Source organism: Podarcis pityusensis (genome assembly GCF_964106645.2).
Source record: "Podarcis pityusensis genome assembly, chromosome: 1".
Classification (NCBI taxonomy): domain Eukaryota; kingdom Metazoa; phylum Chordata; class Lepidosauria; order Squamata; family Lacertidae; genus Podarcis; species Podarcis pityusensis.
In genome coordinates, this window is record NC_138028.1 from 113015913 (window position 1) to 113034487 (window position 18575).

Here is an 18575-nt window from a genome sequence, read left to right on the forward strand (position 1 = left end):
CTGTAGCTTCATTGAGTTCACAGGGACTATGCCTAATGCATTCAGTTCATTTCTGCCTTTAAAAAAATCCAGAAGAAGTGTTAAGAGTTGCATGCTACTGATTCTAAATACGATTTATGACCATACATCACATTAGAAGTGTAAATGTCAAGATGTAAATGCCTTTGAGGTCTAAGAAGGTTGTCCTGCCTGATCAGATTACAGTATAGCCTATCTCTTGCCATTACTGGAGCTTGAAATGAATTAATATATTGTTATTATTCTCAAAGGGGATTTAATTTATTTCAAATGGCAATTTTATAAGAGTAGTGCAAGACATGAAATCTTGTTTCAGTGTTATTAACAAATATAATTACCTGGAACAAAGAATAATTATATGAAATGAAAATTAAAACCCCACAGGTTTTACAAGAACATTATTTTCTGGACTGCTATTGATTGTCGAGAAGAAATAATCCCAGTACAGTGTGTACACTATGCTACGTGCTTGGATTTCATGACTACGGAGAAACTGGCTGCTTGCATTGGGGTTGGTTTGACAGAATGTAGCAGGAGAACCAAATTGTGATTCAGCCATTTTTTTCCAGGACAAACATGATGTAAACAAGAAGGTATCTTGTTAACTTCAGGGTTTTTCTTCTCTTTTGTTGGTTTGTTGTTCTGATGGGTTCATTACAGGGTTAATATATTTTAAGAGGCTTTTCCTTGAAACATGATTCAGCCATTTTGCAATGTATACTGAATTTGTGAAACTTGGTGTTTTTGAGTTGTGTGTATGAATTAATATATTCATATGCTATGTATGCATTTTTTTTCTATTTTATTCTCTTTTGGGGTATTTCTGTTGTGTGCTGCTTTGGAGGATGGGAGAGGAATGTTGGGAAGCAGCTTATATCTACTTATAAAGAATTTCTCTTTTAACTTTTCCATAAAGAAAATCAATGGAGTTCAAATGGGGCTTCTGATGTGCGTGGACATCAGCAATGCTTGTTCAGACATTCATGCTCACCCATTGATATCTGGATTTATTTGTTAAAGTTGGCTGCAATCCTAAATCCCTACCCTTCCTGCCCAGGTAGGTGCAAGGTAGACCTTTAAGGAGCAACATTGCATCTTCAGTCATCAACCAGGTTAGGAGATGGAACAGGAGGACAGAAAGATTGCTGTACCAACCTGAAGCTTGCATACCAATTTAACCCAAATCAGGCCTGAAGCCATCCTGCTGGGGACATTCCAAAGGCAGCCACCAGGAGGCTGGCATGGGGTGACACAGCTGGGCATGCAGGAACACCTCCACCAAATCAAATCCCCTCAGCCTGGTGCAGAAGCAGGTTTGGGTTGTTTTGTGTCTATCTAGCTTACCCACCATTTTTTTCCTTTTTTTAAACTGGCTTATGATTTTTAAAGTTGGAAATCCAAAGCAGGGGTGGAGAGCTTGTGGCTCTTCAGATGTCATTGGAACACAGCTCCCATCATTCTTCATTTCTGGCATTGCTGGTCGAGGCTGATGGGAACTGGCTGCTGGGGCAGCAAGGGGAACAGAACTGGAAAAAGAATGAATGAAAGAAAGGTGCAATTTTCTCATACGTGCTATATAGGCTGTTCAGGAACTATTTCTCCACTAACTCTGAAACTGCTATTTTCAGCCCCAAAATGGAAATAAGAGAATATTTACCCTACCGTGTGAGTAGGTTGCACTATTCTTAGGTGGAAGCTGCTTGTGTGGAGTTATGTATGTCAAGCCTTGCTGAAATGATGAATCTTGCATATATAAAAGCAGTAACCAGGTTCTGACATAAACAATAAAGCACTTGCATTGCAGTCCTTTTGGTCTTGGAAGGCATATGCAATGAATAAATTAAGTCAATAAATTGAACATGTCATGTCTTATCCATGTTGAGGTTCACAAGCTCTCTTGAAATATGGTAATCATTTTTATCCTCCCTGATGCTAAACGCCACCCTTATGAATTGTGTTTGCAGAGGTCTTAAATATTTGGCAAAATACTGCTAACATATTCCTATCATAACGTTGCCTTTGCACAAATCCAATCTTGGATGTCTTAACTGGTTCTAAGAAATGGATATATTTAGCAGTGCATTACAGTTGTCAAATGTAAACCCTGGAAAGGAACGATTGCAGAATGAAAGGTAGATCCCCTAGAAAAACAGACTGTCCTGTCAGTTTCAAGGGTGTAATAATTAGGACAACCTTTGCTGTCAAAACTCTGTGTGTGCCCTGCTGCCAGGAGCAGTCAAAAACATTTCCTTACTCAAGGTAGGGCAATAAAAGGTAAGAATGTGCACCAGGTACAAGATTTGCCTTGCATTTGTATATATAGCATTGTGAAACAATATGATGTGTTTTGTATTTGCTGTGTCTTTCCATTTAGACTTAATACATGTGTCCAAATCAGACCTGATGAATCTGAAGCTCTCTTCACCCCTCCCTATCATTAACTATAATGGAGAAATGAAGATGGTATTATCCCCCTTTTCACATAAGTGGATAGAATTTGTAGGAAAAAGAACCCTTCCAGCTGATTAAGCCTGCCAAATCTCAGGCAGAAAAACCCAGGATTTATTATTATTTTTTTGCAACCATTTAAAACCAGCAAACTGTTACTTTTCTGCCTGAATTGAATGCAAATTGCAAGCATGGTTGTCCCTTCTGAAGTTATGAAGTCTGCCATGAGCAGCACACCTGGGATCTTACTTAAGAGAAAGGTTTAACTTATGGGAGGGAAGAACCACACCTAGAGGAGGGAGGGGAGAGAACTTCAAAAATACTGGACAATAAGAGCTGGATGTAATTAAACCATCACTAGCTACCTTCAAACTGAAGAGAGAAGTTTCAAACTTTGAACAAGCAGATGAAAACCAGAAGAGAGAGAGAGAGAGCAACAAACAAACTCATCAGAAGAAACTGAGAAAGAAAATAGAAATACAGTCGTACCTTGTTAGTTGAACGCCTTAGTTGTTGAACAGATCGGTTCCCGAACGTCACAAACGTTGTTAGTAAGTGTTCCGGTTTGCGAACGTTTTGGGGAATCCAAACATCTGATGTGGCTTCCGAGGCTTCCGATTGGCTGCAGGAAGCCACGCCTTCGTTTTCAAACCATTTTGGGAGTCAAACGGACTCCAGGAATGGATTAAATTAGAGAACCGAGGTATGACTATAGATAAAAAGCAACAAACACATTCATGCAGCAGCAGTGGAAGGACTTCAAGAGAAGGTTGTACAAACCCAAGGAAAAGCAAGATTAAAAACATGGAATGAAAAACAAATAATTGAGATCGGTGTTGTTTGTTGGAAAACAGAAAGCGAGTAGGATAAAAAGGAGCCATTAAATCATGTGGAAAGTCATAAAACTGAACTGAGGAAGAGGGAAATGGAATGGCTCTACTGAGCTGTCCAAAATGTTTGTAGACACCCTTCCCAAAACACCAGTGCCCTGGGAAAATAATGGATCAAATTTAATTTCATGATTTTATTGAAAGTAAGTAAACCTTGGATCAGGCGGTCAAAACAAAAGTTTCCCCATCTCTAGGAACATAGGAGGTTAAACTGAATGAGACCATTGGATCGTCTAGTTTAGTGTTGTCTACACTGACCGGCAGCTCCTCTTCAGTCCCAGCCCAAGACTGAACTGGGGACCTTCCACATGCAAAGCTATGGCCATTTCGTAAACTGAATTTCTCCCTTCCATGCCTACCTTAGAAACTAACCCAAACAGCTGCCATATATATATAAAATAAGCAGCAAAATAGCTCAAGAGTGCAAGTTTAATAGTGCAGGGTATTCTGATGGAGAATACAGTGGTACCTCGGGTTACATACGCTTCAGGTTACAGACTCTGCTAATCCAGAAATATTACCTCGGGTTAAGAACTTTGCTTCAGGATGAGAACAGAAATCATGCTCTGGCGGCGCAGCAGCAGCGGGAGGCCCCATTAGCTAAAGTGGTGCTTCAGGTTAAGAACAGTTTCAGGTTAAGAACAGACCTCCGGAACGAATTAAGTACGTAACCAGAGGTACCACTGTATAGCACAGAGCAGTGGGGAAAGACCCTTCTCCAATGTGTAATTGTGTGTAGGGAAGTTTCAGGACTCTTTGCTGATGTGGAAACAGTGTTACTAGTAATGGTATACCCATTTTTGTGTGTGTGTGAGTGTATTAGATGCTATGTGACCCCTGCAAAAGTATGGACGAGCATTACGGTTGCCTTACAGTGCTACTGGATTGAATGCTGATAAAGACAGCCCTTTTCTTTTTCCTTTGCTCCAAGAAACGCTTACTGTCAGGAGTGGTTTTTTAAAGAAGAAGAAGCAGAAGAAGAAGCAAGCCATTTCACAAAGGTCAGGGAGTATTGTAAAGATCATAATTGCCTAAAGGCTTCATTAACCTTTGCAAAATAGTGCTTGCCGGATTGTAGAACATAGGATTAAATGACCATTAACATCCAGAGCAATTAATGAAAGTAGCACCCACAAGGTAATACAAATGACACATAAACCACACAGGCCTGCACCCCAAACAAAAGGCTGATTTCCAGCAGTCAGGCATGAAACAAGATGTCTATGGAAATTGCAAAGAATGGTTTATGCACTGTATAATCTACCACCCCCCACACACTCCAAAACAGAAAATCAATTGTGTTGGCTTGGGAAGAGGTTGCTGTATGCAACATCAGACAGCAATTGCCTGCTTCCTTTCTGCAGGCACCCTTGAAATAAATAGAGTCCTGTAAATAGCCCATTTGAACATATTTTGATTCGTTCTTTTGTTTAAAAAGAGCCGTATGCATTCAAACAGTAGGAAATAATTTTGTATTTCAGGGTGGGTGGGTGGTTTGGAGTAATGCCTGCCTTCAGAAAGAATCTAAATTGCTCCACGTTCCAGCAAACAGGCTCATAGTAAGGATGAAAGCCTATTAATCACAAACTCTACATAATCTAATCAACTTCAAAGAAATAAAGCTTACCTTGTATAGTCAACCTAAACAGGATGGCTTATTCTGCATCATTAGTATCAGTAGATCATCTTATGACGATCGTTGACTTCCCCATTATAACACACCCCTGGGAACCTCTGCTAATAAAATTAATTCCACATATAAGATAACAGCCAGAAATGCACATGCTTAGCCAGTGTGTGTGTGCATGTGTTCTGTGAACCATACCATGGGTTTTTATGGAAAACAAATTTTGAAAAGACTGCTTTTACCGTAGCGATTGCTTGTTCCATATCATAAAGGTAAAGGGACCCCTGACCATTAGGTCCAGTCGTGGCCAACTGTGTTTGCGGTGCTCATCTCGCTTTATTGGCCAAGGGAGCCGGCGTACAGCTTCCGGGTCATGCGGCCAGCAGGACTAAGCCGCTTCTGGTGAACCAGAGCAGCGCACGGAGACACCGTTTACTTTCCCGCTGGAGCAGTACCTATTTATCTACTTGCACTTTGACGTGCTTTCGAACTGCTAGGTTGGCAGGAGCAGGGACCAAGCAACAGGAGCTCACCCCGTCGCAGGGATTCGAACTGCTGACCTTCTGATCGGCAAGTCCTAGGCTCTGTGGTTTAACCCACAGCACCACCCACGTCCCTGTTCCATATCATACTTTTTAGCAAATGGCCATCTGTGACAAGGTTTGTTGTTTAGTCGTTTAGTCGTGTCTGACTTTTCGTGACCCCATGGACCAGAGCACGCCAGGCACTTCTGTCCTCCACTGCCTCCCGCAGTTTGGTCAAACTCATGCTGGTAGCAGCAATGGGTATTGAGTTCATCAAAATATGGATATGTACAAGCTGCTAATTCTAGCCCTGTCTAAGCACTCACGAACACACAGTGTTCATTGTGTGAAGGGCCATAACTCTGCGCACTCAGCTTGCACACTATGCTGCCCCCCAAGTCACCCCTTCCTTAAACCCTGCAGGTTCCATTTCATAGGAGCAACTTATGGACAGTCTTGAGGAGGGGTTGGCATTGGGCATGGCATGGCGATAGAGCCAAAGTGGGCATGGGAGGCTCTGCTCCTTTCCCTCACTCAACCCCCTCCCTCACATCACTTGTGTGTGAAAGTCTGGATTGCGTCCCCCCTCCACCCCCCGTTTACACCCTGATGTGACCCATTAGGGATCTGTACTGCAGCTGTCACAGGTGCGCAAATCTCAACTTGCAGGTGGGCTGTTGCTGTCTGCTGTAAATTTCATATGCTAAGCATAACCAGATTGTTCTCCTTTTCTTTGTTTGTCAGGCACCTGCTGCTATCAAGCCACTGCAATGGTGTAGAAACAGACAGAAAAACTAAGCGAGCAATGAGCCAGCCAATGATCTGACTTGATATAAATCAGCCATCCAGTATTTGTAAGTCTTCCCCAGCCTGTTACTCTTGTCTGAGTTTACAAGCGTGCACTGCTTTCATGGTTCAAAAGACCCATGAAACCCCACCCAAGGAGCCCGTGTGAGCTAGTTAATCCGTGGCACGACTAAGGATGGGAGAATCTGACAATATTGGTTTCTCCTATTTTCTCATTCCCCCCCCCCAATCATAAGCTTGTAGTTGTTTAGTGGTTTAGTCGTGTTCAACTCTTTGTGACCCCATGGACCAGAGCACGCCAGGCGCTCCTGTCTTCCACTGCCTCCCACAGTTTGGTCAAACTCATGTTCGTAGCTTCGAGAACACTGTCCAACCATCTCATCCTCTGTCGTCCCCTTCTCCTTGTGCCCTCCATCTTTCCCAACATCAGGGTCTTTTCCAGGGAGTCTTCTCTTCTCATGAGGAGGCCAAAGTATTGGAGCCTCAGCTTCAGGATCTGTTCTTCCAGTGAGCACTCAGGGCTGATTTCCTTCAGAATGGATAGGTTTGATCTTCTTGCAGTCCATGGGACTCTCAAGAGTCTCCTCCAACACCATAATTCAAAAGCATCAATTCTTCGGTGATCAGCCTTCTTGATGGTCCAGCTCTCACTTCCATACATCACTACTGGGAAAATCATAAGCTTAGTTCTCCACATTTCAATATCAGTTTCATTTTTTAAAGTCCCCATGAAAATTAGCCAGCATTTTATTGGGAATGTCACCTAATTTACATATTTTATATGCATTCACCTCCCCAATATAATGCGTTTTTGTTTTCTCTTTTCACTAGTATGTGACCCAAGCATTTGCCTTTTTTGACCCTTTACTTTAGATGGAGAAGTGGGTTGCAAAATTTGGAGAAGTGAGAATTTCAAAGGATGTGTGTTTCAGAAAGTGTGGATTAGGTTGGTTCTCCTTTAAATGCAAACTGAACTGAATATCTACACTTTCCCCAGCACAACTCAACTCTCAATATCTTTGCATGACTTGGCTCCACTTAGATCTTTGGCCATTATCAGGGTTCCTGAATCTTCTAAGGGAAAGTTTCTAAGCACATTCAGCTGAACACATTTAGAAACCCCTTTTAGACCATCACTCTGCATGTGCAAAGTTTGCCATTGGAGCTACCACACGGGCAGTGGATATAAATGGCCCACCAAGGCCTGCCCAAGACATTTCTCTGTCAAAGGATAAGATTCCACATACAGAATCCAACCGACCTGACAGCTGAATCTTATTTCATCACTGGCATATGGAACAATATCTTCCACTGTACCAGACAGCAGCAAAGTAGGCTAGGCTAGATCAGGTTAGGTAGTTCAGAACAGGGTAGTTTAGGGGATTCAAGAGGAATGGAGCATTGTGTGTTGCTAAAGGCAATTGCCCCACTTTGCATAATGGAAAGAATGGCCCTGGTTGTTTCTGTTTTGCTGGTTTTGCAAGCAGTAAACTACAGTGTGAGCACAAACCAGGGCAGTCTATTTGTCCTGCTGCTGGCACCCAACCCTCTGTGGCTGTGGTCTAGTGTCCTCACACTCACAAATATATATAGATGATATCTGACATACTGACACCCCAGCACCTTTCTTTCTGCATGTCCTTCTAATGTTGTCTGTTCTCTAAATGTCCCTGGGTCAACCAAAACAAACTGTATTTTTATCCTTCAGTTTCTATAATTGTGTGTGTGTTTGAATCAACGCACTATAATAATAATTGTATTAAAAGAAGAAGCAGAATAAAGAGGTGAAATGGTTGCCGGGCAACACCACCTGTAACCAATTAAGCACTTTCAGGCATTACTGGGAAAGGAGTTTTTTTAAGCACACATTTTGAAAAGACTTGAGTAAAATTACAGTCCAGCTCTATGTTTTCCAGATGAATCATTTTGTAGCCTTAGTGGAAGCATGAGTTCCCATAGGAACCTTGATGTGAAAGGCAAGAATATCAAATTGGACTTTGAGCACACTTTGGCATTCAGGGCTGTTTTGCGCTTAGCTTTGAAAAGGTTGTGGGTGGTGTTTTATCCCACAAATGGTTCTGTGTTTGCCCTGTAGCAGGTCACAGCATACTAGGCGGTGTAGCCATTTTAGGCATGCCGTCATGACTCATTTACGGTTAGCAACGCTGAACAGCTCTATCTGGGATTTTGAGCTAGGGTTGTCTGAGGCCTTTGGGTGATCCTCTTAGCATAACGGCAGACACATCCCACTCAGCATGCAGATGAAGAAGTCCAAATGCACGTAGGCTGGAGATTCATGATCTTCTCCCTCCTCCCTGTTTTGAGTGGAAAGTATGGTCCAAATGGTGCTGGCTGCAAATGGAGTTTGTAACCCCAAACTTCTAAAGGGCACTAAGTTGGTGAAGGCTGACACAGACCATCTATATCTCATGTTGATATTATGGGCATGGTGTCCACTGCTTCACCAGAGGAAGGGGATTGCTAGGTTGTTGTTTTTTAAATGTACTTTTAGCACTTGGCACTAATTAGTTTAAGAGCCTAAGAAAAGCCTGGCTGCTGGATCAGGCCCAATGATGCATCCAGTCCAGTATCTTATTCTCATTGTGGCCAACCACACGACCATGGGAAGCCTGCAAGAGGGACCGAGCACAACAGCACTTTCCTCTTTGCAGGATTTTAAGCACTCTTATATGTATTTTATGGAGTTCTGTGCTGCGTTTTATACGGGATCTAACTTGTTTTTATGCTGATGTTTGTGTTTTTACAAATTAATATAGATATGACTGTTAATATTGTTTGAATATGCTGATTGGTTCTTGAAATGTTTTTGAAATGTGCTGCAATGTTCTTGCCTTCAGGGGATTTGATTGTTTTATATTGTATTGTATTGTAATTTTGCAATATGTGCAAAATTATTACATTGTAGTTTTTCTGCTTCTGGTTTTGTTTTTGTTTTCCACTTCTGGTTTTGTTTTTGTTTTGTCTTTTTAACGGTTCACCCCCTCCATTTTTGCTGTTTTCATTGCACAACTCCTTCAGACGATTGAATATATGTTGACAAATACGTTGATGTCAGCCATTGTCACCACCACAGCCTTACATGAGAGTTTCATGCAATGCCCTGGTCTAGAAAACATGTTAGAAGGAAAACTGCTATTCTAACAACCAGTGAGAGACAAAACAAGGGAGAAAACACACATAGTGTCTTTGGCTTTGCAAACACATAGCTATATGCCCATGTAGTTTGTGTTGGACAGGGGAGAGTGTGTGGTTTGGATGAAAGCATCCCTCTGCCTAGTCTTGCCAGACCTCCAGGTGGTTGCATCTGCAGAGTCATGATTGCATTCTTCTGTGTGGAGCTTCCCCTTCTACCTGATGAATGAGAAGGCGGGTGGAAGATTTGCCCATGGGTTCCTGGGCAGTGTCAGCCCTAAGGAAGGTTCAAAATGAGTCTGTCAGGGAATGGAAATAAAAATTTCCTTCCTGTAGCACCTTAAAGACCAACTAAGTTAGTTCTTGGTATAAGCTTTCGTGTGCATGCACACTTCTTCAGATACACTGAAACAGAAGTTACCAGATCCTTCTATATATTGAGAAGGTGGGGAGGGGTATTACTTAGAAGGGTGGTGGGAATCGGAGATTGGCAGATAGCTGAGATGAGCCTGTTGACGACTCTTAACGACTGTAATAGGTCTTACAGGAAAAGGCAAGGGGTGAGAAGGTGAGAAATGGCTTAGTCATGTATAATGAGATAAGAATCCGATGTCTCTGTTCAGACCAGGTGTCTCCATTGTTTTAAGTTTGGTAATGAGTTGTAATTCAGCAGCTTCTCTTTCCAGTCTATTTCTGAAATTCCTTTGTAGTAAAACAGCTACTTTGAGATCTTGTATAGAATGTCCTGGGAGATTGAAGTGTTCTCCTACTGGTTTCTCTGTTTTGTGATTCTTGATGTCAGATTTATGTCCGTTTATTCTTTGGCGTAAGGTTTGGCCTGTTTGTCCAATATAGAGAGCTGAAGGACACTGTTGGCATTTGATGGCATACACAATGTTAGACGATGAGCAATTAAATAGTCCCGAGATGGTATGTGTGATGTTGTTGGGGCCAGTAATGGTGTTGTCCGGGTGTATGTGGCAGCAAAGTTGGCATCTGGGAATGGATGGGAATGGAAAGAGATCCTTCCAGGTCCACTGCCATCATGAGATGGTGACAGGCCTGTGTGCCAGGTCTGGCCTGGTAGAGCAATATACCTGCCCCATGCCTCACATCCTGCCCTGGCCATCAATTGCAGGAAAGTTGTGGATGTGTTGGTAGCCCTGTTGCTTTTTGCAAAGTCCTGCCAAGCTGGCAGAGGAGTTAGCATTTCTCCCTAACAAGTTGCATGTGGTCTTCTAATCTAGGGCAAAGCTGCTCAGACCTACAAGTTCAAGTTCCTCTTGGAAATATGAAGATACTGTTCCACTGCTGCCTCAAAGCTTTGAGAACCCAAACCGATGGCTTCAAGTTACAAGAAAGGAGATTCTGGCTAAACATCAGGAAGAATTTTTGGACTGTAAGAGCTGTTCAGCAGTGGAATGGAGTCATTCAGGAAGTGGTGGACTCTCTTTCATTGCAGGTTTCCATGGAGAGGTTGGATGGCCATCTGTCATGGATGCTTTATAAGCCCACCCTTTGCATGTTTAGTAAAGACTCGTTTCCTTTATTTCTGAGAGCCAATGTGGTGTAGTGGTTAAGAGCAGTAGACTCGTAATCTGGAGAACTGGGTTCGATTCCCCGCTCTTCCACATGCAGCTGCTGGGTGACCTTGGACTGAAGTCTCTCAGCCCCACTCACCTCACAGAGTGTTTGTTGTGGGGGAGGAAGGGAAAGGAGAATGTTAGCCGCTTTGAGACTCCTTCGGGTAGTGAAAAAGCGGGATATCAAATCCAAACTCTTCTTCTTCTACAGGCTAGTGAAATCTTTATTCTTCGTACTTAAACACTACCAGCCAGCCTAAAGCAAAAAGGTTTTTTTGCTCTAATGCTATAGGCATGGACAACAAATGACATACTTCCTAGACAGGCAAGGGCTCTCCTTTGCCCTCAAATGTTCCCAAAAGGGAATTCCTTTTCCTGTATGTGATCTGCCTTAATATTCTTTATAAACTGTGGGGCCATAAGACACCCACAAAGCCCTCAGCGTAGAAATATGACTTAACCCCCGATTCCAAAGTCAAAGAAGAGGAAAAAGCAATAGAAAGAGTGCAAAGGAATCTGAATCTGGCAGAAGACGTGATATGAATATGAGATATATGGTTTTTAAAACACTCTTTCCAGGAAGAACCTATTTAAATCAGAGTTGGAGAGAACTGCCTTTGACTGACAGCTACTGTACTAAATAGTCTGCAGCCAATCAGTCCCCGTTAAGTGCAGAAATGGGAGAAAGACAACTATGAGAATCCTTACCTATTGATAACTTCCAACAAATCCTGGAAAAATAAGGGAATATCCTTGCATCTGTTGCTGGGAAGAAACATAAGGCCATCAAGTGCAACCCAAAATGGAATTCTCAGTCAGAATTCACCAAATAATCTGTAATTTAGAACAGATTTACAGGGGGCGTGGGGGAAGAGGAGGTGGAGAATATTCCATCACGCAAACAGAAAGCCATGTGCTGACAACATGATTGCCCTTACATTAAGTTGGATTCCACCCTCTAGTAGGTAGTCCTTGGAAAAGTATGTGTGGCCCCTGGTAATTATTTTTCTGTGAAATTTTTTTCTTGAGCAGTATCCATCAATTAAAGAGAAAGGAAATTGCATTCAAAAACTCTAACGCAGGCATAGGTAAACTCGGCCCTTCAGATGTTTTGGGACTACAGCTCCCATCATCACTAGCTAACAGGACCAGTGGTCAGGGATGATGGGGGTTGTAGGCCCAAAACAGCTGGAGGACTGAGTTGGCCTATGCCTGCTCTAGCAGAAGAAGGTAAATGTTGGTGAAACTGGCAGTGTAGAGTGGGGGGTGGTTGTTGTGCTTAACTAACTTTTGAGGTGGGTTCATTTCTTTCATTCCACATGTCCTCTCTGAAATGCTCTGCATTTTGCAGCCTCCCTGGATGCCCATGTTACCTAAAGTCTCCATCACTGGGCCTCCTTATAAATGCAGGGAAGTAAGGGAATTGCCTGGCATACACCTGGCAGCTGCCCATTGTTGTTGTTGTTTTAAGTGAAGTCTTTTTATATCTAAAGAAATCAATACAGGAGGTTTGAAAAGAAGGGTAAAAGAAGGAAGCCTCAAAAACAAAATTGGTGAGCACAGTGATCTCACATACTCAGTAGATAGTGTCCATAACATCCCTTGTTTCAGTTCAAGCCCAGCACAAGACACCAAGGCATGATTTTCAGATCAGGAAGTGCAGGCAGCTGGGGAGGCTGCACAGTACTGTGGCCGTGTTTAATGGAAAGAAAAACACACCACCAGCCCAACAAGACAACAACAAGTATCCACAAACAGCATACGAATCAATATGGCTAACCTGATTCAAAAACATCCACTCATACATGAAAGCAAAGTTCACTACAGTCAATCACAAAGAAACAACCACACCCTAGGCCAGCCCCAACCTCTCTCACCACCAAAGGAACACAATCGAATAGTAAAGAGAACCCGCACAAGCGACGCTGACACAAAACCCCACACATACATTAAGTTAAATAGAAACATCACCACCCGACCCCACCCTCACTCACCATGACCCCCTCCAACTCTTTCCCCCTTTTCTTTCTAATGTAACACTAATGTCTCAACAAATGAAACTGATCTGTAGAAAATGTAACTTGAAACAAGAAACATTGCACATACTTTTGTGAACCAAGAAATCTTTAATTAAAAAAATACGTTTAAAAAAGCAAAGAGAGCAAAGAAAAACACACCACCACCTCACAATGATAAAGTAAGACCAAATGAAATTTGTCTTAGAAATTCTGAAGTGCCTTGTGAAGGAGACAGGAAAACAGAAACCTCTTATCCAGGTTAGAGCACAGCACTACTTGTAATTTCACAAACAATAATCAACAGTGAAAAAAGTCTCTCAGGAAGGTTGACAGACAGGTATGTCCTGGGGGCCTGAAGTGTCATCATAATGGGAACTGTTAGAAAGGAAGGGTGAATCTGTCAATTATTGTATCTCTTGGTTTCTCATATTTCTAATCTTGAGCCAGTTCTTCACATTTCCACAGCAATTTTCAATTTAAAAAAATCCTCATGAAAATTCATCAGCATTTGGGTGTGAAATTCTCTGAATTTTTGTATTATATACATTTTTTCAAAGCAATTTCCCTGAATTCAAGGCATGCTTGTATGTTATTTTCACTATTGCATGCATTTTTTGGTGCACACTTTAGTCAAATATATGCAGTTTTGAACACATTACTAGGCTGGAAACACACTAGAAACATTAAAATAAATGTGTCTTTGAAAGGATGGCTGTGTTTTGGTTCATCTACTTTTGGTAGGTTCACTTTCAGATGTGAACTGAATCAAATGTCTTACCCATCCCTAGGTATGACACTGTGATCTCAGAATGCTGGGCAAACTATGATCTGATCAAGCATGGCTCTTTTTTTGATCCTCTGTTCTGTTTGTTTTGCCAGTGATCTTTCCCCCAGTAGATGGAGGTGTTTGAAACCAACTGCAAAACCGTAATGTTCACCCATTAGTTACGTCTTGGTTTGGGGTATGAGAAACAGAGGATTAATTATGTTTCTGATTTCTTGTGCTGCCAAGGAGAAAATTAATACAGCTGAACTTTCACTGACATCTTGCAATTGTGTATACTTATTAATAAAACTTGTCTATTAAAATTAGCAATAACGTAGCTGTTAATATTAGACTTAAAATTCTGGATAACTGGTGCCTCTACAACAGTCATTACATCCAAACGGTAACAGAAAGGAAATATTTACATTCACTAATCACTTGGTTTAGTTGATGTAGGGAAAAGGGCAATGTCGGAAAACAGGTTCATGAAAAGGTCATCTATAGAAACACAATATTTTAAATAACAATGTGGGCAATTCAGCCCCAGCCTAGAGATGGGAGGCTTCTTTTAAAAAAATAAATAAAAAAATAAATAAATCAACATAATCATCATTTAGATTGTTGTTGCTGTTGTTTAGTCGTTTAGTCGTGTCCGAATCTTCAAGACCCCATGGACCAGAGCACGCCAGGCACTTCTGTCTTCCACTGCCTCCCGCAGTTTGGTCAAACTCATGCTGGTAGCTTCGAGAACACTATCCAACCATCTCGTCCTCTGTCATCCCCTTCTCCTTGTGCCCTCCATCTTTCCCAACATCAGGGTCTTTTCCAGGGAGTCTTCTCTTCTCATGAGGTGGTCAAAGTATTGGAGCCTCAGCTTCACGATCTGTCCTTCCAGTGAGCACTCAGGGCTGATTTCCTTCAGAATGGATAGGTTTGATCTTCTTGCAGTCCATGGGACTCTCAAGAGTCTCCTCCAGCACCATAATTCAAAAGCATCAATTCTTCGGCGATCAGCCTTCTTTATGGCCCAGCTTTCACTTCCATACATCACTACTGGGAAAACCATAGCTTTTACTATACGGACCTTTGTTGGCAAGGTGATGTCATTTAGATAGCTAAATAAAAAATAATGCAACTTCTGATAACAGATCAGCATTGAATGTAAAAGGTGGATCATTTAAAAATAGCATGAATTCTCACACAATTAATTAAAAACTAGCATAGATTGTCTCATTATTTTTGTAAGTGTTGAAGCTGCAAGTCTTTGCAATTGACCCTCCACATTGTGAAATTTGAGACTTCCACCACATCAACACCATACATTTAAAGAACTGTTATACCACAGTATTTAAAAGTCATGTCTTCCCCCAAAGAATACCGAGAACTGTAGTTACTCACTAAGAGTGCTGCAAGTTGAATGGAGATATAGTCATCTTCCTAATGAGAGTCAGTAGCACAGATGTTGTAAAGGTGCGGTGATCTGCCATGGAACAACCCGATTGAAGAAGATAACAGTGATTACCCAGACCTCGTTGCTGGTTGAGAAGGGTCCCTCATGACTGTTCAAACTTCAGGATCCAAAAATGTAGGTCTGCCTCTGCATCTGCCTATACTAAGATGGAACATTGGCTGTTTCCATCTTGGGTGATGTTCTACTCTTAGGTAGGTGATTGCACTATTCAAATATGTATCCTAGATTGCTATCCCATACTGTGACTCCTCAAAACACCAGTATCTTTTTTGTAAGCATTGATCTGAAAATTTGGAACCCCCAAAAATGCTTTATCTTCTTCCTAGGGAGCCATTACATCATGACTGTTTTGTTCCCATTTCATGGCATAGAGACAACAAGATCAAACAGAAGGAACATTTTGCGCTGACATATTCTGACCAAATCTATTCAGTTGCTGGTGGGCAAACTCCTTATTAGAGAATCACAAATAAAGCAAAAGGAATGGCTGAGTGAAAGAAGAGGTGCAAGGAAGGAAGTCTGGGGAAAGAGAGGCTTCTGTAAATAAACCAAACGCATTTGAAATAGCCAGTTCAGAAAAGAATTCAGTGATCACCCTGATGTGAATGCCGGATCCCTTTATTTTCAGCAGTTATTGTTCGTACTGTGGCGCTGTGGCCTCTTGGGCTTGCCGATCTGAAGGTCAGCAGTTCAAATCTGCAAGACGGGGTGAGTTTCCGTTGCTCTGCCCCAGCTCCTGCCAACCTAGCAGTTTGAAAGCATACCAGTGCAAGTAGATAAATAGGTACCACTGTGGCGGGAAGGTAAATGGCGTTCCCATGCACTCTGGCTTCAGTCATGGTGTACCATTGTGCCAGAAGCGGTTTAGTCATGCTGGCCACATGACCAGGAAAGCCAGCTGTGGACAAACACTGGCTCCCTCGGTCTGAAGTGAGATGAGCACCGCCCCCCATAGTCATCTTTGACTGGACTTAACCATCCAGGGGTCCTTTACCTTTACCTTACTCTTCTCCAGTGTATTAAGCATCATACACGTGCACTAATGACTAGTTAGTGTGTTGCCAAGCTAAAATATTGAGCTTCCTAAATTACGCACTCTCTTACGTAAGCTAAGGCAACAGCTTTTTAGCTTGAAGACTTAATGAACAGTTTTCAGGCATGTGTTATGATTATTACACAAATGTAACAGAATACTATCTTCTCTAATTAATCTGTAGCTCCAGTGTATCACTGTGGATATTAGATGGGGAAGAAAATATTAAGAACTCAGAATATGGAGCAAGTGGCTTGAGTACTTTACAAGAACATACATTAAAAGGGCAAATATTCTGAAAATAAGAATAAAATTGCTCATAGTTCTATCTCAATGTAGAAGTCTTCCCATAAAACCTTTGATCTTTTATGTTTCCTGATTATCCTAAACTAAGAATATAACTGAATATCAATGGAGTAATTTGGGGTATGCTCAAACCTTTGACATTTCCAGTTAATGGATCTGCAGTAGCACTCACCAGGCAATCATTGATGAAAAGGCCTGCAGGACTGTATAGTTATCTCCACCCTTCATTGACATACTTCATGTTGTCAGCCTTCCCAAGCTGGCATGCGGTTGCCCGGGTCTGAAGGGTACCATGATGATGCAAATGGCTTTCCAACATGGGGATAGGACCTTCCATGTGTTTGTGACTCTGCAGAGCTACTGCTGGTCAGAGTAGATAGCTGCTATGAAACTTGGTAGACATATGGCACTCAATTTTGGAAGGATGAAGTCAGTTTCTTTCTAGAAATACTTTCTTACTTCTATCCAGTACTTAATCTGGACTATTGACTAGATTCTGAGATCCAGTCCGAACTCAGAAATGGAACTTGATTCAGTCTTGGAACTTAATCCAGTCTAGTATCCCAAATGGAGTGACCATTTGACTTCATCTCATGTCTGTAGATGCCACTGATAGCAGGTCAGCAAGCCGTAAGGCACAGGAGGTCTTCCTGTACTCTGGTCCTGACCCATCAGTGTGGGTGGATAATGTTTTCTTTTTTTAAAAAAAAGTGTTTATTAATTTTCCAATAAAAACATCCAATTAACATATCAAATCAAATCCAATAAAAATAAAAAACTAAAATAAAAAAGTCCAATTGTCTTCCAAATTGTAATAATTTTTGTTTTGGCTTCCCACGGTCTGAATTCTGAAGCGCTTTCAACATCATAGTCCTGCCTCTCATCATCCTCAATGTTTTTCATAATTCCATATCCGATTTTTCCCCTCCACATTTTGACTCTGGTTCTGCGATCCTCATTCATGTCAGAAAACAGATACTTTTTTTCCCTATGGAGTGCAGATTTGTCCGTTCTGTGGGTGGATAATGTTTCCATGTCTTAAGTTCACCCACAACTGCATAAGACTTTGATAGCTATACACAGCACACCTTTGCTGTGATAATTTCATTAATATATCCCAACCAAGCCTAAACCCAATATGGGCACTTGAGAGCTGACCAGACTCTTCCTTTTCCCCTTCCCTCCTTAGGACCAACACCTGGGACAGGAGGAGGCCTGTTCCTCGGTGGAATCTTCATGGTACTGCATGAGTAGACCCTGATCAGCCTGCACCTACTCATGAGTATCCAATCCAGGACACTTGCTTTTACAAATTCCCCATTTGATTTACTTACAACACCTCAGACTTTTCTACAACTAGTGTAGCATTCAGACTCAGCTGTGTTGGGAGAGAAAGATATAAACTATTTCCACATCTCCTCCACATGCCCTTTTCTTAATGGGATGTCAGGCTCATGAACGAACAGCCTTAGCTGCATCCAAGTAATATGCAAATACACCCAAAGAATATGTGTAAAAAGTCGTCCCAAAGGAAGGCAAGATAGAAACAGCTATATGTGGCTAACCTATTCGTGAGGAGGTAGAACCACCATTTCATTTGAGGGTACATTATCTCTCTCCCCTGCCCCACATACATAGGCACACATATATATTGTGTGTGTGTTTGTGTGTGCATGTATACACACACATGTACTATATCATCAACCAACATAAAGAACTAAGTGCAAAGAGGTGCTCAGCAGCAGACAGAAACATCACCTAACACAAATTTGAAATACAGGCTAGCAAAGAACACTAAACTGTGGCTGCATAAGCTGTGACTAAAGTATTACATATCTCTCCTGAATGTAGTATTATAAAAGTGCTAATAGAGAATTTACAGATGTATTCTAAATGCCAGGGAAATTTAATCAGGTTCTCTTTGAAGCAGC

The 18575-nt window shown here is 41.8% G+C and overlaps 1 long non-coding RNA gene across 1 annotated transcript; it reads left to right on the forward strand.

Annotated features, from left to right (window-relative positions):
* The first annotated feature begins 409 nt into the window (after positions 1-409).
* Positions 410-10969, forward strand: LOC308458724. The gene is made up of 3 exons (XR_013977631.1): positions 410-611; positions 6252-6361; positions 10715-10969. It is a non-coding gene; the product is annotated as an uncharacterized lncRNA (long non-coding RNA).
* Positions 10970-18575: the final 7606 nt, after the last annotated feature.